The sequence below is a fragment of the Rhinopithecus roxellana genome, chromosome 12 (assembly GCF_007565055.1).
Source record: "Rhinopithecus roxellana isolate Shanxi Qingling chromosome 12, ASM756505v1, whole genome shotgun sequence".
NCBI classification, from domain to species: domain Eukaryota; kingdom Metazoa; phylum Chordata; class Mammalia; order Primates; family Cercopithecidae; genus Rhinopithecus; species Rhinopithecus roxellana.
Genome location: NC_044560.1, coordinates 116,655,239 through 116,679,347, shown reverse-complemented (window position 1 = coordinate 116,679,347; position 24,109 = coordinate 116,655,239). Strand labels below are relative to the sequence as shown.

Below are 24,109 nucleotides of genomic sequence, written 5' to 3'. Positions count from 1 at the left end.
TTCTTTTTTGCTTTTTTGGTTTGTTTTGTTTTGTTTTTTTGAGACAGAGTCTTGCTCTATCACTCAGGCTGGAGTGCAGTGGTGTGATTTTGGCTCACTGCAACCTCCACCTCCCAGGTTCAAGCAATTCTCCTGCCTCAGCCTCCCAAGTAGCTGGGACTATGGGCACACGCCACCATGCCTAGCTAATTGTTTGTATTTTAGTAGAGACGGGGTTTCACTCTGTTGCCCAGGCTGGTCTCAAACTCCTGAGCTCAGGCAATCTGCCCACCTCAGCCTCCCAGAGTGCTAGGATTACAGGCGTGAGCCACTGCGCTCAGCCTTCCAGTATGTACATTCTTATGACAAGTGAGTAGTGAACACTACCTTAAAACTTAGCTACGTTTACTGCATGTGTAAATGTATTGGGCCATATTTGAATTGCTATAAAGAAATACCTGAAGCTGAGTAATTTATAAAGAAGTTTAATTGAATCACAGTTCTGTAGGCTTTACAGGAAACATGGTGCTAGCATCTGCTCACCTTCTGAGGAAGCTTCAGGAATGTTAAAATCATGGTGGAAGGAAAAGGGGCAGTGGGCATATCACATGGCAAGAATAGGAGCAAGAGAGAGGGAGGTTCCATACATTTTTTCTTTTCTTTTTCTTTTTTTTTTGTGAGACAGGGTCTCGCTGTCACCCAGGCTGGAGTGTACTGGCACGATCTTGGCTCACTGCAACCTCTGTCTCCTGGGTTCCAGCAATTCTCATGCTCCAGCCTCCTGAGTAGCTGGGATTACAGGCATGCATCACCATGCCTGGCTAAGTTTTGTATTTTAGTAGAGACAAGGTTTCACTATGGTGACCAGCCCGGTCTTGAACACCTGGCCACAAGTGATCTGCCCACTTCAACCTCCCTAAATGCTGGGATTACAGGCATGAGCCACCATGCCTGACCTGCCATACACTTTTAACCAACAAGATCTCAGACGGGTTTGGTGGCTCACGCCTATAATGACTTTGGAGAGAGAGGTATACATATTGGAGAGAAATTACTGAAGCGCAGTATGTGTGGCAAGAATTCTATTCAAAGATCAAAACTTGTGGATCTATAGATAATTCAAAGTGCAGAGATGCTTTACAAATGAGAAAAGTGTGGCAAAACCTTTACCAGAGTTCAATCACTACTGGACATAAGGGAATTTATACTGATAGGAAATCTACATGTGTGTGCCAGAGACTTTCCCCAGGCATCAGAACTCACTAGACATCAAAATATACAACTTTGAGAGGAACCACACAAATGTAATGTGTGTGCTAAGGCTTTTACCTGAACATCGAAATGGAAACCAGAGTGTTCATACTGAAGAGCTACCTTACAAATGTAACAAATGTAGTAAGACTTTTTAAAAAATCAAATGTTCGGCCAGGCATGCTGGCTCACGCCTGTAATCCCAGCACTTTGGGAGGCCGAGGCGGGTGGATCATGAGATCAGGAGATCGAGACCATCCTGCCTTACACGGTGAAAGCCCGTCTCTACTAAAAATATGAAAAATTAGCCAGGCAAGGTGGCAGGCGCCTATAGTCCCAGCTCCTCAGGGGGCTGAAGCAGGAGAATGGCGGGAACCCGGGAGGCGGAGCTTGCAGTGAGCCCAGATCGCGCCACTGCACTCCAGCCTGGGCGACAGAGTGAGACTCTGTCTCAAAAAAAAAAAAAAAAAAAAAAAAATCAAATGTTCATGCTTTTGTGTGCTGAACGTGAAAGGAACTTTAAGCAGTAGTGTGTTTTCAGTGTTTACCAAATTCATACTGGAGAGAAACCTTACAAATGTAATCAGTGTGGTAAAATTTAAAACCAGTTCTCACAACACACTACACACATCCTTGAAATTATACTAGGGATAACCAAGCCTGCTTCTCCAAGCTTGGCCTGGAATATTACATACTACACAATAACTACAAAACACAATTTGTTAAAACTCAAGACAGGGCCGGGCGCGGTGGCTCAAGCCTGTAATCCCAGCACTTTGGGAGGCCGAGACGGGCGGATCACAAGGTCAGGAGATCGAGACCACCCTGGCTAATACGGTGAAACCCCGTCTCTACTAAAGAATACAAAAAACTAGCCGGGCGACGAGGCGGGCGCCTGTAGTCCCAGCTACTTGGGAGGCTGAGGCAGGAGAATGGTGTAAACCCAGGAGGCGGAGCTTGCAGTGAGCTGAGATCCGGCCACTGCACTCCAGCCTGGGCGACAGAGCCAGACTCTGTCTCAAAAAAAAAAAAAAAAAAACTCAAGACAGTATGTATGTCAAAGGAGCCAGAACATGTATGGAAAAGGCCAATTCAGTTTATAAAATATTGTATTCAATTTGAGGTTTTTGTTTTGTTTTGAGAGAGTCTTTGGTCTTTCCTCCAGGCTAGTGTGCAGTGGCATTATCTCAGCTCACTGCAACCTCCACCTCCCAGGACTTTTCACATTCCCACACCCCCGTTTTTTTTTTTATGATGATGATTTTCACTCTCCAATGCCTTTGTCTTTTTAAAAATTTGTTGGAGAAAGCATTTTAGAAGAAAATGAGTCTCTGTCCTTAGGTTTCCTCTGATCTCTTGTGGCTAGGACAGTTTATTCCTAGGGAGGGAGGTCCAATGTTATTATTGGAAAGCTCACATTTTGCATGTTGTGAAGTCTCATGTCCTGCGGAGAGAAAATGAGGGGAGAAAGAGAGCAAACAGCAAATAGAAAAATAACAATTTCGGAAAATTGACATGGTCCATATTACTCTGAAGTTCATACATCAGTAGCCAGGTATCAAAGTGCCTTGTGTATGTAAATAGGTTGTTGTTCTTCCGACATTTAAGTTGTCTAGCTTTGGTTCTCAGGGCTTTAAGAAAGCACAGCTTAGTTTTTAGTGATTTTAAATTAGGAAAAATAGGGGATGAAAGAGGGAAAAAATTAAAAACATTATTTTGGAGACTTATAGCCCAGAAAAGTTAGAATTCAGTTCAAACTGTAGAAAATAATAAAAACTGAAAAACAATAGGCAAGACTAGAATAGAGTCTCACAACAGATGTACTGTAGTTTTTGAAACATAATTTTTCTCTCTCCAGTTCCCCATTTTTACTAAAGACCAATCATGGTATGACTGATTTGCTTTATTATACTTGGCCTGTTTATACGTATAAGTGCAGCAAGAATCATTATTTTTCACATAGGCTCTTTATATTGGCTTTGATGGAAGTTTGTTCCACAAAAGGAATATCAGATAAGGCTTTTTAAAAGCCAAGTCCCGCCATTGCCGTGTACCCCCAAATACCTATGAGCTGGGTGAATTCCTCTCCTCTTCAGGTCCCAAGATAACTTGGAGTTCCTGGGCCTATCAGAAAGGGACATTCTTTACTTAACTCAGAAATCCTGTATAGGGATGCTGTACGCAGGGTATGAGGCTAGTTTTCCAAGGGGCTTTAAATGGCTCCATAAGTCAAGTTTGATTCCTTAAAGGAAAACACACCATTTCAGTCAAAGCCTTGGTAAAATAACCATTTTCTCTGATGGTGTTGTGTTGTAAAAGAAAACTTTTTTTTTTCCTCCCAAGACAGGGTCTCATTCTGTTAACCAGGCTGGAGTGCAGTGGTGTGATCTTGGCTCACTGCAACATTCACCTCCCGGGTTCAAGCAATTCTTGTTCCTCAGCCTCCCAAATAGCTGGGATTATACGCATGTGCCACCACACCTGACTGATTTTCATATTTTTTGTAGAGATGGGGATTTACTATGTTGGCCAGGCTGGACTTGAACTCCTGGGCTCAAATGATCCTCCTGTGTCAGCCTCCCAAGGTGCTGGGATTACAGGCCTGAGCCACCATGCCCATTTGCATAAGTGCAAAAAACTTATTGCACTTATGCAAATGACTATGTTGCCATAAGTTATGAATACTCACAAATAGTTTCCAAATTCCAGAGAATTCAAAAACAGAGAGACAAATATGCACCAAATTTGTTTACAGGAGTATTCTTTCCTCAATTGTTAAAACCTGCCAACAGCTCATAAGAAAAGTTTCCTTGTCTCTGAAAAACAAAACAAAGGATCAGCAACTTTTTTTTTTTTTTTTTTTTGAAATGGAGTTTTGCTCTTTTCGCCCGGTTGGAGTGCAGTGGCGTGATTTTGGCTTACTGCAACCTCTTCCTCTTGGGTTCAAGCGGTTCTCCTGCCTCAGCCTCCCAAGTTACAGACACATGCCACCAAGCCCAGCTGATTTTTGTATTTCTAATAGTAGAGATCGGGTTTCACCATGTTGGCCAGGCTGGTCTGGAACTCCTGACCTTAAGTGATCTGCTCACCTAAGCCTCCCAGAATGCTGGGAATATAGGGATGAGCCACCACACTCGGCCAAACCACCTTTTGAAGAGGATCAAAATAAGACAACAACTGTCCGTAAATTACAAAAAAGTCTTAGGACAGCCAGTATCAAAGCCACAATTTACTAGAACTTTTGGTTACTTCTGTGGCATACAACAATTTTACATAATTATAATTATTAATAACATACATGAAGTCATATCAGAATTACAGGAGTTTCTCATAATTTTGGAACACACGCCAATAACATATTTATATACATACAGCCCAAAGAAAGCCAAACATCATTTCACATTTGACAATGCTTTCTGTATGACTTTTATACCAAATAAACTGGATGTGACTCGTTTGGACTTCAGGGAACTAATATCAAAAGATTAATGAGGACCCAATTTAAAATTTGACAAAAAATATTTGACAAACTTTAAAGTGCTTGGTATCACAAAATAGGATCAGAGGTCATTGTAAAATAAGTCCTTCATTTAACAAAAGTGATACACAAAGATTTCAAAAAAAGGTGAAAACCTTTATTTTTTGAGAGAGGACACTTAATTTCTCAAACAATAAGCCCTAATAAAGAGAGCATGAGGCCAATTAAATTTGTTATTCAAAATTTTATGAACAATCTAAAATTTTAATCATCTTGCCCATAAGATATGATTTCCATAAGCCTTTTTACAACCGTTATAATCTTTATCAAGGAGTGGGTCAATACTCCAAGAAAACCTTGTTAATCTGACACAGAGGCTCATATGCTGGTCTTGCATCAGTGTGCCTTTGACATCAATGGTTAATTTGTAGAGAAACTGAATTTGTTTTATCTTTCCAGGTAAGCTCTTACAATTTCATGTGCCTGCCTCTGCTGTAATAGCCCCTGGGCCTTGAGGAGTTGAATAGTTTTACTTTCTTGTCCTGTGTCTCACGAACACAGTTTATTTTGATTGGCATCTTCTATTAGGTCTGAAGATGAAGCTTTAATTGCTGTCAGTGTTTAAGATTTAGGAGGACTTGGTGTCCTTTTTAGACCCAGGCGTCAAAGCCCTGTAACTTAGTGACACAAGGACTTTAAAAGCACATACTGGCCAGGCATGGTGGCTGACACCTGTAATCCTAGCACTTTGGCAGGCCAAGGTGGCAGATCACTTGAGGTGAGGAGTTTGCCACCAGCCTGGCTAACATGGCGAAACCTCATTTTTACTAAAAATGCAAAAAAATTATCTGGGCATGGTGGTGTGTGCCTGTAATCGCAGCTACTGAGGAGGCTGAGGCACAAGAATCCCTTGAACCCATGAGACAAGTTTGCAGTGAGCCAAGATTATGCCACTACACTCCAGCTTGAGTGACAAAGTGAGACTGTCTTAAAAAAAAAAAAAAAAAACACATACAGAAAATTATGTGGATGTAATAACCTTAATTTTAAAAAACTTTTTTAATCTCAGTTTTTTTCTAACCAAACAAAACTTAGTAATTATGACATAGGAATTAGTTTGATAAAGTGTAAGATCTGTTTATTAGGCCAGTTATCGAAAGGCAAAAGAAAAAACCTTCTGCAGTGCAACTGCTGTCTCCTATGGAGAATATTACATTGAAAGGAAACTTGTCCTTTAGACCTCTAGGATAAACCATTTCGTTGCTGTTGGCATGAGGCCACAACAGTTAGAAACTAAAAGAAAAAACTTACAGGAGCTGAAAATTAGTTGAAGGATAGAGTTATTATTTCAGGCCTTTTAAAAGAGGAGAGAAAGCTGCAAACAGCAAGACACAATAAAAGTTGAACTTTGGCCGGGCACAGTGGCTCAAGCCTGTAATCCCAGCACTTTGGGAGGCCGAGATGGGTGGATCACGAGGTCAGGAGTTCGAGACCATCCTGGCTAACACGGTGAAACCCTGTCTCTACTAAAAAAATACAAAAAAAGCTAGCTGAGCGAGGTGGCTAGCGCCTGTAGTCCCAGCTACTTGGGAGGCTGAGGCAGGAGAATGGCATAAACCCAGGAGGCGGAGCTTGCAGTGAGCTGAGATCCGGCCACTGCACTCTAGCCCGGGCGACAGAGCGAGACTCCGTCTCAAAAAAAAAAAAAAAAAAAAAAAAGTTGAACTTTGTGTAAAAAAAATTATAATGTCTTGTAATTTATTAAGAGTAAAGCAATACCTTAGGAAAATTTTGTATTTTGATCCAATTATTTAGTCTATAAGTGATTTTTTTAAAGATCAAAACCCAGTCACTAGAAATACCATTATAGTTTCCCCTTAATTTATATACAACTTGAAATATAAAAGGTTTTTTTCCATAAATCCCCTTATTAATGACTTACATAGACCATTCATGACATGCTTGGGCACCCAACTCTTCACCTTGCTTCTGCTCCTACTCATTCCTCCCTTTATCCAAACTCCAATTCCCTCTGCTATTTTCCTGCCTCAATAGTATTTGGCAGGGATAAGTATGAAATTTCTTCATCAATAAGTGCAAACAAAAATGTATGCTGGCAATTCTTAAGATGTTTCTAATATTATTTTACCAATACTTTTTTTTTTTTTTTTTGAAATAGAGTCTTGCCCTTTTGCCCAGGTTGGAGTTCTGTGGCACGATCTTGGCTCACTGCAACCTCTGCCTCCCCTGCGTTCAACAGATTCTCCCACCTCAGCCTCCCAAGTAGCTGGAGTTACAGGTGCCCACCACCATGCCTGGTGAATTTTTGTAGTTTTAGTAGAGATGGGGTTTCACCATGTTGGCCAGGCTGGTCTCAAACACCTGACCTCAGGTGATCTGTCTGCCTCAGCCTCCCAAAGTGCTGGGATTACAGGCATGAGCCACCATACCTGGCCTATTTTACCAATATTTTTAAAGCTAACTTATTAAAGATTTTACTTAAGTCATGTGAACTTGAAAAACATTTTGGCATATTATTTAATTTATGAGTACTCTTTAAGCCAGTTTGGTACCTTGTGTCCAAAACACATCAAAATACGTGTACAAACACATTAGCACAAACATATATTCTCATGTAACCAAAGATCATACAGCTTTTACTTCAGAACTCTAGCCATGAGATATTAGTAGAAACTCATTGGTTTTCAAAAAGAGTAACAAAAAGAAATGGCAAACAGTGGATTTTATCTCAGTAGAAAAGTAACGGTAGACTTCCAGCAGGCAGAAAAGAAAGCAAAGAGATAGAGAACTTGGGGACTTTATAGTTGCAGGCTGACCTTTGGGCTCTTAATTTTCCTTGATGTACTTGTGCACAAAAAGACCATGTAAGTTCATGTCACACAAACACTTGCAAGAAGAGGTGCCATAAAACCAAAAGAGTGCCTGAAAGGGGGGTCATTCTTCTTCTTTTCTCCTCATTCTTAGATTATTTCATTCCCACTTTTTTTTTCCTTAAAAGGAGAAACTGAGATGTGGCCTAGGGTTTTGTGGAGTGGGTCAAAGTGTGTTCTGCTTGCAAGGGAGACTCCACAGTGTGTACTGAGTCACTGCCACCCACCTATGTGTCTCAGTTTCTTCTCTGGTGGTCTAAGCACCTCCAGGAGGGCTCAAAGCACAAGTTACCAGCAGCCATATGCGCCTCCTGGATTAATCTTTTTTAAACTAGTTTTGTGGGGGTTCTCTGTAGAGCCACTACATGTCACGGTGAGTCAACTTCCCAGACACTCCTATGAGGCCCCCTGCCACCTAGGGGTGCCTATCAGCTGCGAGGAGCAAAATTCTCTTCAAAGCTGAGGATACTCCGTCACTTATTTACTTATGAAAACAACAGTTCGGATCTTCATGTCAATGTGAACAGACAAGCCAAATTGAAATTGATTTTGAGAGAAAAAGCAATAGAGGAGACCCCTTTAAAATGCGTCTGTGTACTATAAGAAGGATTCTTTTTTTTTTTTTTTTTTTTTTTTTTTTTTTGAGACAGAGTCTCACTCTGTTGCCCAGGCTGGAGTGTGGTGGTGCGATGTCAGCTCACTGCAACCTCTGCCTCCTGGGTTCAAGCAATTGTCTGTCTAAGCCTCCTGAGTAGCTGGGATTACAGGTCCCCACCACCATGGCTGGCTACCTTTTGTATTTTTAATAGAGATGGGGTTTCCCCATCTTGGCCAGGCTGGTCTTGAACTCCTGACCTTGTGATCCACTTGCCTCAGCCTCCCAGTGTGCTGGGATTACGGGCTTGAGCCACCAGCCCAGCCACTAGCCTCTTTTAAATAGGTAGGTCTTGTGTGTACTAAGAGTGAGAAGTCACTCATTATCATGGGGAGAGCACCAAGCCATTCAGAAGGGACCCAGCCCCATTACCCAAGCACCTTTCATTCGGCCTACCTTCAACAATTTGGGTCATATTTCAACATGAGATGTGGAGGAGACACATCACTGTCCCTTACCCACCAGATACCAGCAACACCACCAATTGTGACAATCAAAAATGTCTCTAGATATTTGCAAACGTTTCCTGGAGAGGGGGCATTGTTCTTGGAAATACCACCTGCCAGTATAGAGATCAAGAAAGCAGAAGGTGCTGGAGCCGGGCGTGGTGGCTCATGCCTGTAATCCCAGCACTTTGGGAGGCCGAGGCGGGTGGATCACAAGGTCAGGAGTTCAATACCAACCTGGCCAAGATGGTGAAACCCCATCTCTACTAAAAATACAAAAAAATTAGCCAGGTGTGGTGGCGGGAGCCTGCAGTCCCAGCTATTCAGGAGGCTGAGGCAGACAATTGCTTGAAACCAAGAGGCGGAGGTTGCAGTGAGCTGAGATCACGCCACTGCACTCCAGCCTGGGCAACAGAGTGAGACTCCATCTCAAAACAAAACAAAACAAAAACAAAAAGAAAGCAGAAGGTGCTAATGTGCCATATGACTTTCAACCGTACTTGACACAATATTTTGTAAATTCTTCAAAAATGAGTTAGCTGATTTTCAAGAAGTGTTTAAGTGTTAAGTCTGCAGCAGTAGCTCATCTGCAACTGATAAAACTCACATTTGAGAAGTGGTTTGAGGGGCAACAGCAAGTTAAAATTATAGTGAAGTCCAAATCAAGGCCATAGCCCTAATGTTCTTTGAAATAACCTGCCAGTTGATTAAGGTAAGTCTTGCGAAATTGTTTTTTGCAGGGGGATGAAATGGCGAATGTAGTAAATAGATACTAGACTGGGGCCCAAGAAGTTCAAAAGCACTGGAATAAAATTCTGAAACTAAGGAAGTGTTTCTAAAACTTGTGGGTATAGCTAAAGTCATGGGTTTAGCTTTGAAAATGTCCCTATTTTGAAATGGCATCAGATAAAATGCTATCTTTTGTTTTACTTTTCATAGTGTTATACTTTTGAGACCTCTATCAGTCCATAGTATTTTATGAAAACAAAATTAAATTTAGACTTATAATAGTCTTTGGGATGGTAAATTTTTTTTTTTTTTTTTTTGAGGCGGAGTCTCGCTCTGTCGCCCAGGCTGGAGTGCCGTGAGGCAATCTCGGCTTACTGCAAGCTCCGCCTCCCGGGTTCACGCCATTCTCCTGCCTCAGCCTCCTGAGTAGCTGGGACTACAGGCGCCCGCCACCTCGCCCGGCTAATTTTTTGTATTTTTAATAGAGACGGGGTTTCACCGTGGTCTTGATCTCCTGACCTTGCGCGGTGGCTCACGCCTGTAATCCCAGCACTTTGGGAGGCCGAGGTGGGATGGTAAATTTAAGTCCGAAAGAAGTAGCTGGGGGAAGCTGCTTACTACAGAAGGAGGGCATACTTTCTGATACTGCATGAGGGATGGCATTGGGTGAAGTCAAGAACAACAAAATATAATGGACTGGAAGCCTATTCTCAGGAGAATTGTAGCCATGAAAAGTACTGTTGTTCATTCTTGACCTCCTGGAACCAGGCCCTAACTCATCTTCTCAGCAAAATTGCACATTTGCTATGGACCAGAAACTACTGGGTACCTTCTTTGTTTTTCTTTTCTGAATGTGAGGGTTAATTCAGGTTTTATTTTTCTGTTCCACCATGAAATGTTGTGAGCGATGAGGACTCTATTGGGCTTTCAATGAACAGAGGTTTCATGAGACTGTCATGAGATCCTAGCTTGCAACTGAAAGTTATGTTTGGGCTTTAAAAAATTTTTTTTGAGGACGTGGAGGTGAATATTTTGTGTGGGCAAAAGAGGAACAAATTATTTCTGATGGAAGCTGCACTGTCACATATTGTAATATTTCAAGACAAGGTCTCACTCAGTCACCCAGGCTGGAGTGTAGTGGTGCGATCTCAGCTCACTGCAACCTCCACCTCCTGGGCTCAGGTGATCCTCCTCCCTCAGCCTCCCAAGTAGCTGGGACTGCAGGTGCACATCACCATACCGAGCTAATTTTTGAATTTTTTTGTAGAGATGGGGTTTTGCCATGTTGCCCAGACTGGGAGAAGCATATTTTAAGGTATAATTAGCATGTTGTGTTTTTAAAATCTCAGTGATAAACTTGCACATTAGCAACAGAGCTCTTGTTTCCACATTATACAATTTCAGTTTATTTTCTTGTATCATTCCAATGCTTTCACTGAACTTAAAATAAAAGGGATCTTCCACATATTGGTAGAACACATTCTTTGCATCTATCATTTCTCTATACTTTTTTTGCCACACAAATCTGAGAATGCCACCTTGATTTAGGGATCCTTCAAGTTCTTCAATGGAAGAAATGTAAGTCCACACATTGGGTTAAATGGTTTCTAGCAGAGTGTATAATGATTAAAAAATTATTTTAAAAATGTAGTCTTGGCTGGACTCTGTGGCTCATGCCTGTATTCCTAGCACTTTGGGAGGTTGAAGTGGACAGATTGCCTGAGCCCAGAAGTTTGAGACCAGCCTAGGCAACATGATGAAACCCTATCTGTACTAAAAATACAAAAACTGAGGTGAGAGGATCACTTAAGTAGGCTTAAGTAGGGAGGTGGAGGCTACATGAGCCGTGATTGCACCACCGTACTGCTACCTGGGCAACAGAGCAAGATCCCATCTCAAAAAAAAAAATTATATTACAGTTGAGAAGTCATAGAATACAGTGTTTATTATGATAACCTCAAATATGCATTGTTAGAACCTTTGAAAATGCATCTTTTATTAAACTATTTAATATTTATTGTCTGATAAATATTAATTTTATAGTGCAGGTGTAAAAATATTATAGACAATTTGTCTAAATAGTATTTCAGAAGCACTTTCAACAATTATATTGTGTAAAGTGTCCTATGCATGAAGAAAGGACATGTATAAAGTATTTAGCATGAGGAAAATTGAGTCTTTCTCAACCTAGGCATCATGAGTTACAAGAGTAAACATTCAGTGTTGAATTAAAGAGTCTGAATTCACTTTTTTTTTTTTTTTTTTTTTTTTGAGGGAGTGTCTGGCTCTATCCCCTAAGCAGTAGTGCAGTAACGCCATCTAGGCTTATTGCAGCATCCACCTCCCAGGCTCAAGCAATTTCCAATCTCAGCCTTCCAACTAGCTTGGACTTGGACTACAGGGGCACACCATTACCCCTGGCGAATTTTTGTGTTTTTTTAGAGATGGAGTTTTGTCTTGTTGCCCAGGTTGCTCTCGAACTCCTGGGTTCAAGCAATCTGCCCACCTCAGCCTCTCTCAATGTGCTGGGATTACAGGCGTGAGCTACCGCACCCTGCCTTACTCCTTTACTTGCTTAGTAAACTTGCTTTCACTTTACAATGTGAACTCACCCCTAACTCTTTCTTGCATGAGATCCAAGAACCCTCCCTTTTGGTTGTAACTCCCCAACAGGTTCTCCTTCCCTGCTGCCTAGACAGAGCTGATTCATCAAGACAGGGGAATTGCAATAGAGAGTTTAATTCACGTGGAGCTGGCTGTACAGGAACCTGAAATTTTTTTATTACTCAAATGAGTCTCCCTGAAAACTCAGGGATCAGGGTTTTTACGGATAATTTGATGGGTAGGGGTCAGTGAGTCGGGAGTGCTGGTTGGTTGGGTAGGAGATGAAATCATAGAGATTTGAAGCTGTCATTTTGCGCTGAGTCAGTTCCTGGGTGGGGTCACAAGACCAGATGAGCCAGTTTATGGATCTGGGTTGGTGTCAGGTGAGCCATCAAGTTCAGGGTCTGCAAAATATCTCAAGCACTGATCTTTTTTTATAGATTTTATAATAGTAATGTTATCCCCAGGAACAATTTGGGAAGGGTGAGAATCTTGTAGCCTCCAGCTATGTGACTCCTAAACTATTATCTCTCACCTTGTGCCTAATTTGTTAGTCTTACAAAGGCAGTCTAGTCCCCAAGCAGCAAGGGGATTTGTTTTGGGAAAGGGCTATTAATGTCTATGATTCAAACTACAAACTAAGTTCCTCCCAAAGTTAGTTCAGCCTATGCCCAGGAATGAACAAGGGCAGCTTAGAGGTTAAAAGCAAGATGGAGTTGGTTAAGTCAGATCTCTTTCACTGTAATACTTTTCTCAGTTATAATTGTGCAATGGCAGTTTCAGGTTCTGGATCAGGACCCCTTTCTGGTAACACAGGGATGGTTATGAATGCATCCAGACATCCAAAAAGTTACCTCTGAGAGCCAGAGATTCCCTTTCCCTATGGGTTCTTCCCTTGCATGTCAACCGAAGGATTCACTGGGGACCTAGAATTGTGTAGGGCAGTCTCGGAAGAGAGAGACAGGAGAGAGAAGAGGTGACGTAGTTTTGAAGAAGAGAAAGAAGGTCCCATGCAGCCGCAGTTTTTTTTCTGACAAACTTTTCATGCTGGGAAATAGGATCCTGGTTTATTTATGGGAGGGATGTTATAGGAGGGTGAGAAAAAAATGCCCTTTTAGGGTAGAGTCTGTGGAGCCCTAATTGGGGAAAAGGAGTCAGTCTGAAAGGACCAGGAGAAAGCAAAGAGATAAAGCAAATAAGCTATAAATCTTTCTTTCTTCATGGTCCAGGACATATAAACAAAATAAAGGAAGCAGATAAGCTGTAGTTCTCTTTTTCTTTATGGCCAAGGACATAGGCCTTTCTGTGGAAAGAACGTAAATAACTCACAAACTTTCTGCTTTCATTTATCATCACATGCCTCAGCTAACAGAAGAATGCAAGTTAGCTCCCTGCTACCTTGGCCTGCCAAAGTGTGGTGATTATAGGCATGAGCCACTGCACCCAACCAAATCTCCTTTTCTCATAAGGAAGTCAGTCAGTAGGATCACAGCACACTTTAACAAGCTTATTTTAACCTAATCACCTCTTTAAATGCCCTATATTTAAATACAGTCATATTCTGAGGTTGTGGGGGTTAGGACTTCAAGATACGGTTTTCTGCACACATGATTCTGCTCATAACACTCTGTGCTCTGGACTCCCAAAATTTATGTGCTTCTTACGTGCAAGGTCTCTTCACCCCCATCCCAACGAAAATCTTTTTTTTTTTTTTGAGACAGGGTCGGTCTCTGTCACACAGGCTGCAGTGCAGTGGCGTGATCATGGCTCACTGAAGCCTCGACCTCCTGTGCTCAAGTGATCCTCCTTCCTTACCCTCCTGAGTTGCTGGGCCCACACGTGCAGGCCACCATGTCCAGATAATTTAATTTTTTGTAGAGATAGGATCTGGCTATATTGCCCAGGATGATCTCAAATCCCTAGCCTCAAGTAATTCTGACACCTCAGCTTCCCAAGTAGCTGGGACTATAAGAGTGCATCATTACTAAGCCTGGCTAATTTTTGTATTTCTTGTAGAGATGAGGGTCTCACTATGCTGCCCAGGCTGGTTTTGAACTCTTGAGCTCAAGTGATCTGCCCACCTGGGCCTCCAAAACTGCTGAGATTACAGGCCCGAGCCAGTGCACCTGGTCCATCTCAAAAGACTTAACCTATTTCAGTATCAACTCTCAAAAGTCTTTATCCATTCCTATATCAGCTTTTAGGCCAGAATACCCCCTAAATATTACCTGAACCACACATGGGTGAGGATCAAGGTGTGATTCATCCTGAGGCAAAATTTCTGCCCAGTTTTGAATCTATGAGGCCAGAGAAGTTATCTGCTTCCAAAATACAATGGTGATAAAGGCATGGGATACATCCCCCAGCCCTGGTAACCATCCTTCTAATCCGTTACTGTACCTTGCACGTGTAAAAGCACATGCAGTATTTGTCTTTCTGTGTCTACCATATTTCGCTTGGCATAATGTCTCCCGGGTTCCTGGATCCAGCCAGGGCTCCACATCAAATCCCCAGCGAGATCCTAGTTCCTTGACTACTGAGTAGCTTCAGCATCACTGGCAAGAGTGGATGGAGTCCACCAAGATTGTAAAAATCGGTTTTGACTTAAATCAGTTCAACTTGTTAAGAAGAAATCATCTTAGATTCCAATATAAGTGGACCACAACTTTAAGCTTTAACCTTAAATTCTGAAACGTTAACTTAAAATAGGCAGGAAGCAACGCTGCTTCATAGGACAAGAAGTAGGCAGAAAACCAGACATGCTGCCTGTGAAGCAGGGTAAATCACAGGCTCTATCTCGGCCGCACTTACCCCATGAAACCCCGCCCCATCCTCCGCCGAGGCTCCGTCACGCCCCACCTAGCCACGCCCACTGCCGCCACGGCCCGGCTCCACCCTCTCATGGTCCCTCCGCGAGTCAGGCCCCTCTTTCCGACCCGCCCCTTGCCAATAGAGGCTTGCCCAGGCTCCGTCCCCTGGCCTCCCAGTTTTTTCTCTCCGCTAGCAGTTTCCGTCACTCCCGGAAGTAGATTGCGCCAGGGAAAGGCCTTATCGCGGTGTGTGTTTCCGTCTACGTGGATTAAACATTGCTTCGCTCCGTCTGCCTGGATTAAACGTGCACTTTGCAGTCCTCACTTCTCCATACCAGTGATCTGGGGATCGCTACGGACCTTAAAATATCCATAACCCCTTCGCCCCTGCAACAGCCACTTCTCCCCACGTAAGTCCGAGAATTGCTTCCCTTTCGGTTTAAAATCTCTCTCAGGCTGTTCCTTGCTCCCTGCCTTTCTGCCAGGTAGATAACCATGTAGATAACCCCATTCAGGTCGTGTTCCTGCTTAAAACCCTTATTGACCTCTGCTTCGGCCTCGGGCCAAGTGAAGTCCTCCCTCGCGAGGTGGATTCCCACCAGTCGAGACCCCCGAGCTTTGCCGTTGTCGGCCCCTGGAGGGGAGCGCCCGCTGTCCGGCTCCTGAAGGAGGCGCTTCTCCTCCCAGGTCCTGGGATTCTGCAGACCCTCCCTGTCCTGAGACACCGTCCCCCGCGCCACCTAGTGTGCTCCTCACGCCGGGTCCTTCCGCTCTCCAGGCTTCCCCTTCACAGCCACTGCTTTTCCTGACTCCGCGTTGCGGGAGGTCATCGAGTCTGTCTTGTGACACCCACTGTTTTTCATTCCCAAATTTTTACTCCAGTGGAAAATGTGCTCTTCTGGGAGGTGGGCATCTTATTCCTCCCCTTTCCTCCTGAATGTTGGGTGAGAGGGATCAGGAGAGGAAAAGAGGGGGAGTGACGGAACAGAAAGAAAAATTGGGGAGAAAAGAATGAGTATACAGCATAAAGGATGATAATTTAGGGACTTGCAAAGAGAGCAAGAGGGAAAGAGGACGCATGGAGAAAGTAGCACGGGGAGAAAAGCACATAATGAAATTAGGGAAAAGGGAGACCTTCAGGGAGATGAAGGGCAGCAAAATAGAGAGGGGCGGCAAAGGAGGAAACACTGAAGTCAGACGGGGGCGGGGGCGGGGTGGGGGCCGGAAAAGGTAAGAGAGTTGGAGCCCCGGCTGACAGAGCCACGTGGTGCTGGGACTGAAGGAGAGGGGAGTGGGTAACAAAGGAAGAGTAGACGGAGAACCACATCAGGGAGGAAGACTAGGAAGCTGGGGGTGCTAGAGAGTGGAAACAAAGCAGATGTAACAGGGAAGAGGGAATTTAACAGGGAAGAGGGATTTTAACAGGGAGAGCAGACAGGGAGCTCAGATGGGGGGAAAGAGGCAGGAATACGTGGAGGCTGGGTGTAGCAGGAGGAGCCGCTGACAAAACCTCAGACACCCAGTTGTAGAAGGAAGGGCTTTATTCAGCTGGGAGCATCGGCAAGCTACTGCCTTAAAATCTGAGCTCCCCGAGTGCACAATTTCTGTCCCTTTTAAGGGCTCATGACACTAAAGATTTCACATGGAAGCGTCGTGATGGAGCAATCTAGGGGATACCTGACAGGAGTTTCATGCACCGGTGGTCAGAGAGAAACAGAACAGGGCAGGGAGTTTCACAGTGTTCTTCTATACAGTGTCAGGAGTCTATGAATAACACGGGTTTCTAAGTTATGAGTTGATTTTTAACTACTGGGTTTAGGCCAGGCAGGCTCAGGCCTGGTTCCGGGCCTGGCGTGGGGCTGCCTGTCTTTGGTTTTACTTCCTTGTTTTTTTCTTAAAACAGGTGCTGAGTATAAAACAATGTAAAACAATGTGAGAGGGTCTTTTTCTTTCCTCATTTGGGGACCATGGGAAAGTTTGGGGAGAAAGAGCAACAAGAGGTGAAATAAGTTTCGAAGCATTGGGCAGAACAGACATAAAAGAAGGAATAAAGAAAGGGGAGAAGAACAGAAAAGGGGAAAAAAAGACATGCAGCATGAGAGAGGGAAACACATAGCAGTGAAGAGAGGGGGAGAGGACCCCATCCTGATGAGCTGCGAGTTGGTTGGATATGGATGGTTGTTTTAATATATTGATTTGTGACTTTATATTCTAATTTAAAATTTGTTTTTTTAAATTGTACTCATGAGGATGAAAATTACCACTCTTTTCTATAAGGCTTGTGCATTTTGTATTTATTTGTATCAAAAGATATTTGAAATCCCTATTTAGCCACAGGGCAGTGACTTGATTCAGTCATTTTGTAACTCTTCTTTCCAGGGATGGAGTAGAGGATGGAGGAGGGGAGAAATAGGCAAGAAATGACTGACTGTCACTACAAGATATAGCTTTGGTTTTTTTGTTTGTTTTTTATCTTTTTGAGACAGGGTCTCTCTCTGTGGCCCAGGCTGGAGTATATTAGCATTATATCCTCTCACTGCAGCCTCGACCTCCTGGACTCAAGCAGTCCTTCCTTCTCAGCCCCTGAAGGTGCTGGGATTACATGTGTGAACCACCTCTCCAGGCCTACAATGTATGCCTTTGAAGGAGGATTGAGAGTGTTTGCTTTTTTGTTTTGTTAATGGATTTACTTTTTTTCTTGTAGTTGCTTTACAGTTAATTCATTGTTATTTTGGAAGCTTGATTTAAATTTTAGTTTATTCAGTTTCTTCTATAATTACTAACTTCTGAAATAAGATTTGATGTCATCCTGTAATCAGCTGATGTCATTAATTTCTAAATATTGCCTTTTTTTTTTTTTTTTTTTACTTTTACCACACAATTTATTAGATTTTTCAAAAACTTTCCAAACTGTTCAAGTGTCCAGTACGGTATACTCACCACAGAGTACATTAGATTCCTCAGAACTTATTCATTTGTTTGTTTGTTTGTTTTGTTTTGTTTTGTTTTGGAGTCTCACTCCGTCGCCCAGGCTGGAGTGCAGTGGCACTCTCAGCTCACTGCAAGCTCGCCTCCCGGGTTCACGCCATTCTCCTGCCTCAGCCTCCCGAGTAGCTGGGACTACAGGCGCCCGCCACCTCGCCCAGCTAGTTTTTTGTATTTTTGGTAGAGACAGGGTTTCACCATGTTAGCCAGGATGGTCTGGATCTCCTGACCTCGTGATCCGCCTGCCTCGGCCTCTCAAAGTGCTGGGATTACAGGTGTGAGCCACCGCACCCAGCCAGAACTTCTTCATTTTACAACTGAGAATTTGTACCCTTTGACCAACATTTCTCCTGTGGTAACAACTGTTCTGCCCTGTTACTGAATTGGACTTTTTTAGATTCTACTTGTGAGAACATACAGCAGTTATCTTGCTGTGTCAGTCTGATATCGCCCAGCATAATGTCCTCCAGAGTCATCCATGTTGTTGGAAATAGCAGGATTTTCTTTTTTATGGTTGAATAATATTCCATTATGCAAATGTACACACACACTATATATACACATACATACATATATATACACACACATTTTCTTTACATATTCATTCATGGATGGGCACTTTGGTTGTTTCTGTATCTTGGCTATTGTGAATAATACTGTAGTGACCATGAGGGGGGGCAGATGTTCCTTTTTTTTTTTTTTTTTAAAGTAGAGCCATGGTCCTGCTGTTTTGTCCAAGCTGGTCTCTAACTCCTGGTCTCAAGCTATCTTCCCATCTCAGCTTCTCAGAGTGCTGGTATTATAGGCATGAACTACCACACCTGGCCTAAATGTCTCTTCAACATACTGATTGGATTTCCTTTGGATTTATACCCAGAAATGGGATTGCTGGATTGCATTGTTGTTCTGTTTTTAATATTTTGAAGAACGTCCATAGTGTTTTTCATAATGGCTCTGCTGAGGTACACTCCCAGCAACAGTGTACAAGGGCTCATTTTTCTCCACATCATTGCTAACATCTGTTATCTCTTGCCTCTTTGATAATAGCCAAAATATTGCAAATCTCCAAAATATTCTTCAGGATGTTTATGGAGGAAAATTCTATTAAAAGTGGAGTCACACAGTCCAAACCTATATTGTTCAAGGGTCAGCTGAATTGAGGATCAAGGCCTAAGCTGAGCCCACGGGGAGGGTGGGCAGCTGAAGAGGTGGTGCATTGGTCCTGAGGGTGTGGAACCCAGAGCTGCAGCACAGCAAGCATTCTCGATAGTGACTTCTGTGGAGTCTATCACTTTGGCGGCAACATTTGTTATTTTGGAGTATTTTGGGCTGCAAGTTAAGATGGTTATAGATGCATTTTGGAATATCTAAATGTCAATGTGGAGAGTTTCCTTGGAAGATGTTGGGATCTCATTGGGGCATGTGCATCACTGGAGACATCTGTGTTAGTAGATGGTGGTGCCAGTGTTCAGGGGTGGGGTCATTATACATGGAATAGGGTGTCTTGGGTCATTGAGTCCTCAGGTATCTTTTTATGTATTAGGTCAGCATGAGTTTATGAGTTGCTGGGGCATGTGGGATTTCGTAGCAGGATATGGGGAGCACCATGGAGTATCTGGGAAGGGCGTGGACCCCATGGAAGTTTGTAAACCTGTCTCAGTTTAGGAGGGGAACATTAGGGCCTCAAACTCTAGTGACAAAAGGCTTTCATTAGGGAGGGTTTTCTGTGGTGGGTCTATGGCAGGGTGGTGACTTAGGGAAGATTTTTCAAAGAATCAGAGAATATGATATCACAATGACCTGCAGCACAAAGATTTCAACTGGGACTGTCCTCGGAAGATAGAGCTGTTACTTTCTCGCTGCCAGGACAGTGGTGATTACTTTCCCCCCACCTCTGTCTGCTGCAACAGGCACAGGGAGCTATGAGGCAAAATGCTTTAAACTCAGTGTGGAACAGGGATATTTTCTCTAGTCAAGAGGGTCCACTAGATCCTGGGGAGGCAGTTTGGGAAGAGGATGGATAATGCTCTTTGGAGAATGACAGTCCTAGTAATTGCTGGGTGTAAAGGAAAAAGCATTTTTTGTCTCTACTCTCACACTTAACACAGAACTCTTCTATGGCCGGTGTTGGGAGTTTTCTCCTACACACTAAACTATTCTCCAGCAGACACCAGCTAGATTGCCTTATAATTCAATTTAATTCTGGCACTATCTACTTGGAGTTAGAGTCATCTCCCACAGGTTGCCCACAGGTTAAGGGCTCAGTCTCACAAGACTGCCCCGGCTCACTTCGGCTATCATTTAAAAGTAGTAGGTTGTCACCTATACTTCTGACCTACTGACTCCAAATTGGCATTCCTACTACCCCATCCAAAGGTTTGATTAATTTGCTAGGATGGCTCACAGAACTTAGAGAGACACATTTACCAGTTTCTTATTGTTGAAGGACAAAATCACAACAAATTCGATCCTTTTGTAGTTCATAAATGTGATGACTGGGTTTTCACACTCATGTGAGATGTGCTTCCCTCAAACTTTGTTACGATGTCGTGATAAGAAGGGAAATTATGGGCTGGGCGCGGTGGCTCAAGCCTGTAATCCCAGCACTTTGGGAGGCCGAGACGGGCGGATCACGAGGTCAGGAGATCGAGACCATCCTGGCTAACCCAGTGAAACCCCGTCTCTACTAAAAACTACAAAAAACTAGCCGGGCGAGGTGGCGGGCGCCTGTGGTCCCAGCTACTCGGGAGGCTGAGGCAGGAGAATGGCGTAAACCCGGGAGGCGGAGCTTGCAGTGAGCTGAGATCTGGCCACTGCACTCCAGCCTGGGCGACAGAGCGAGACTCTGTCTCAAAAAAAAAAAAAAAGGGAAATTATTGCAAATTCATTTTTTAACTCCTGTTCCTGTTTTATTTTTTGGAATCTTCTTTTTTCCTAAATGTGGCTCATTTCCAGGGTCAGTGATAATGTGGCACTTAGCATGAGAGACTTCATTCTGGCTTGGTCTGGTAGTGCGGGAGGCTAGTACAAAATAACGGCCTTTCCATAAAAAGGAACAAAATAATGCCCTTGGCCCGGACATGGGTGGAGCTGGAGGCCATTATCCTTTGCAAACTAACACAGAAACAGAAAACCAAACACTGCGTATTCTCACTCATAAGTGGGAGGTAAATGACAAGAAAACATGGATACATAGAAGGCAACAACACACACTGGGACCTACCTGAGGGTGGAGGGTGGGAGGAGGGAGAGAATCAGGAGAAATAACTAATACACTTTAGGCTTAATACCCGGGTGACGGGGCCAGGCGTGGCAGCTCACGCCTGTAATCCCAGCACTTTGGGAGGCCGAGGTGAGTGGATCACCTGAGGTCTGGAGTTCGCAACCAGCCTGACCAATATAGTGAAATCTCGTCTCTACTAAAAATACAAAAATTAGCCAGGTGTGGTGGCACACGCCTGTAGTCCCAGCTACTCAGGAGGCTGAGGCAGGAGAATTGCTTGAACCAGGAAGGCAGAGGTTGCAGTGAGCCGAGATCGTGCCATTGCACTCCAGCCTGGGCGACGGAGCGAGACTGTCTCAAAAAGAAAAAAAAAAAAAACAGAAACACCTGGGTGATGAAATAATGTGTACAACAAACCCCCATGACCCATTTACCTGTGAACCAGCTGGCACATCCTGCACATGTACCCCTGAACTTAAAATATAAGTTAAAAAGAGAAAAAAAAATTGGCTTTTTATAAAGTGTAACAACTGCATCTTCTATTTTTACCTCTAGGGAATTATTTTAAACAGTGTTTACTGATGGTGGTATTGCCCATTAAACGCATGCACACACACCGACCCTGAAGCTTATAGTTCTCCTTCCACTCTGCCCTAATTAAAACAAAACATACTACTAACTACATTTCTGCCTGTATGAGTACCCCTCTTCTGTGCTAAAATCTTATTTATACTCTCTGTCTTCACTTCTTGCCTCCAATTCCCTCTTGAATGCATCCAATCAAACTTTCATACCCACCATTCCACTGATAACTTTATTTTTCAGAGTCACCGGTGACCTCCCCATTTCTAAATCCAATGTATTTCTTTTCCTGCTTTAGTCTTTCTTTTCCTGTCAGAAGCTTTCTGTTTGATTTTCTTATCACCTCCCTGACCATTTCACTTTCCTCTGCTGCTGTGTCCTGACTCCGAATATTTCTCAGTGTGGGAATGACTCATGGCTTAGTCCTTGAACCTCTTCTTATCTCTGTCCACACCCACTGTTTCCTCATCATCTCATCTCATGGCTTTAAACCCCACTGTATTAGTGCATTCTGGAATTGCTACAGCAAAATTCCAGAGACTGAGTAATTTATTAAAAAAACAGGTTTAACTCGCTCACAGTTCTGCAGGCTGCACAGGAAGCATAGTGACATCTGCTTCTGGGGAGCCTTCAGGAAGATTCCAAACATGGTAGCAGGTGAAGTAGGAGCAGGCGTCTCACATGGCGGGAGCAGGAGCAAGAGAGAGTGAGAGGGGAGGCGCTACACACTTGTAAACAACCAGATCTCGTGAGAACTCACTGTGATAAGAACAGCACCAAGGGGTGGTGCGAAACCATTCAACAGGAATCCACCCCCATAATCCAACCACTTCCCACCAGGTGGGAGGATGCACCAGTAACAGTGGGGATTACAATTCAATGTGAGATTTGGGCCAAGGACACAGAGCCAATCGATATCACCCACCTACCCACCTACATGTCTCCATGTTCCCTGCAGACCTGTCCCCCGAACTCTAGAATTCTGTATCCTATTGTCTCCTCAGCCGTCTGTTCAACCGTCTAAGAGACATCTCCACCTTTATGTGTCTAAAGTGACTTCCCCAACTCCCCATGTACATTCGCCTGCACACCTGAACATCTCTCAGATGACGGTGGCCCTGTACTTCCTGGCTTTAGCTTTACATTCAGCATATATTTGAAATAGAGAAGATATGACTTTGTATAGAAGGGTTTTAATTCAAATGATAAATAAAAGTTACATTTACCTAAAATGGTAGGGAAATGCATAGTTTCTAAAAGTGTTGTGAGCTGTGGAAGAAAAATGTTTGAAGACTCCTGCCTACCTGATCTGCTGCCTCGGGACCTCTCTGACCTCATTTCCTACCTGTGTCCTCCTCACTCCCTCTGCTCCAGCCACACAGGCCTCTTTCCTATTCCTGGTGCGAGGTTACTCCTGCCTGAGGGTGTCTACCTGAGCTGTCCCTGTGCCTAGAACTCTCTGGCCCCTCAGTTGCAGGTAATCTGGCAAGATTTCCCCCATCCCAAGCTGCAAAGGTGCCCTCTCCCACCAGCATCACATGAGGTTTCCTACTCATTTAAACAAAACTTACTACTATGTTCTTTTTACATTTTGAGGATCTGGGGAAAATGGCAACGCAAAGAAAAGTAGCTTTGAAACAACCAACCTGCTTTTAGTTTCCTGGTTTTGCTCCATTCGGCCCTTTCAGCTTATGAAGCCAACCTCTTCCCCTCAGCGCCTTTCATGCTAAGAACGAGGTGTTGTCTGATTCTAGGATTGCAAATAAAAGCCAATAAAAGCAGGTCCATATTTTTGCTCTGTGTGTGTCTTTCTGGTTCTTTGCCTTCACTTTCTACAGACTGGTAACAACAAGGCCCCAAGGGGAGATCAGAGCTGGGAGATTGGGGCTGTGGTAGTCTTGCCCCCTTTGAGACGTACTCAATCCTGGCTTCAGACTAGAGTGCTAAGGCATTTGTAACACATGGTTCATTCCCCCCTTATAGAGATTCTCATTCCAGTAGTTAGGGTGGGCCCAGCCTCCGTAATGTTTAAGAGGTACCCAAGTTGATGCTTTTCTTTTTTTTTTTTTTGGAGACGGAGTCTGTCTCTGGCACCCAGGCTGGAGTACAGTGGCTTGATCTGGGCTCACTGCAACTTCTGCCTCCCAGGTTCAAGCGATTCTCCTGCCTCAGCCTCCCAAGTAACTGGGATTAAAGGCGTGTGCCACCACGCCTGTCTAATTTTTGTATTTTTGGTAGAGAGGGTGTTTCACCATGTTGGCCAGGCTGGTCTCGAATTCCTGACCTCAGGTATCCACCCGCCTCGACCTCCCAAAGTGCTGGGATTACAGGCATGAGCCACCGCTCCCAGCCCCAAATTGATTCTCATTTGTATCCAGCATTGAGCTTCAAGCCTCTGTATCCTCCATTTCCCAGGGCAGAGCTCAGCCTGTGACCCACAGAGGTGAGGGAGTGCTGCGCTCTGCATGGGGTTTAA

The 24,109-nt window shown here is 43.7% G+C and overlaps 1 protein-coding gene and 1 pseudogene across 3 annotated transcripts in view; both read left to right on the top strand.

Moving 5' to 3' along the window:
* ZNF616 (zinc finger protein 616) overlaps positions 1-24,109 on the top strand; it is a 55,074-nt gene that overhangs the window by 8,310 nt on the left and 22,655 nt on the right. Inside the window, exon 1 of one of the 3 annotated variants that reach the window (XM_010376529.2) lies at positions 14,976-15,253. The exons of the other annotated variants lie outside the window; for them this stretch is intronic. The gene's annotated coding sequence lies outside the window, so the exon portion shown is untranslated. Of the gene's footprint in view, positions 1-14,975; positions 15,254-24,109 lie in introns of those variants that run through there. 3 annotated transcript variants of the gene reach the window in all.
* Positions 20,296-20,383, top strand: LOC115892597 (annotated as a pseudogene).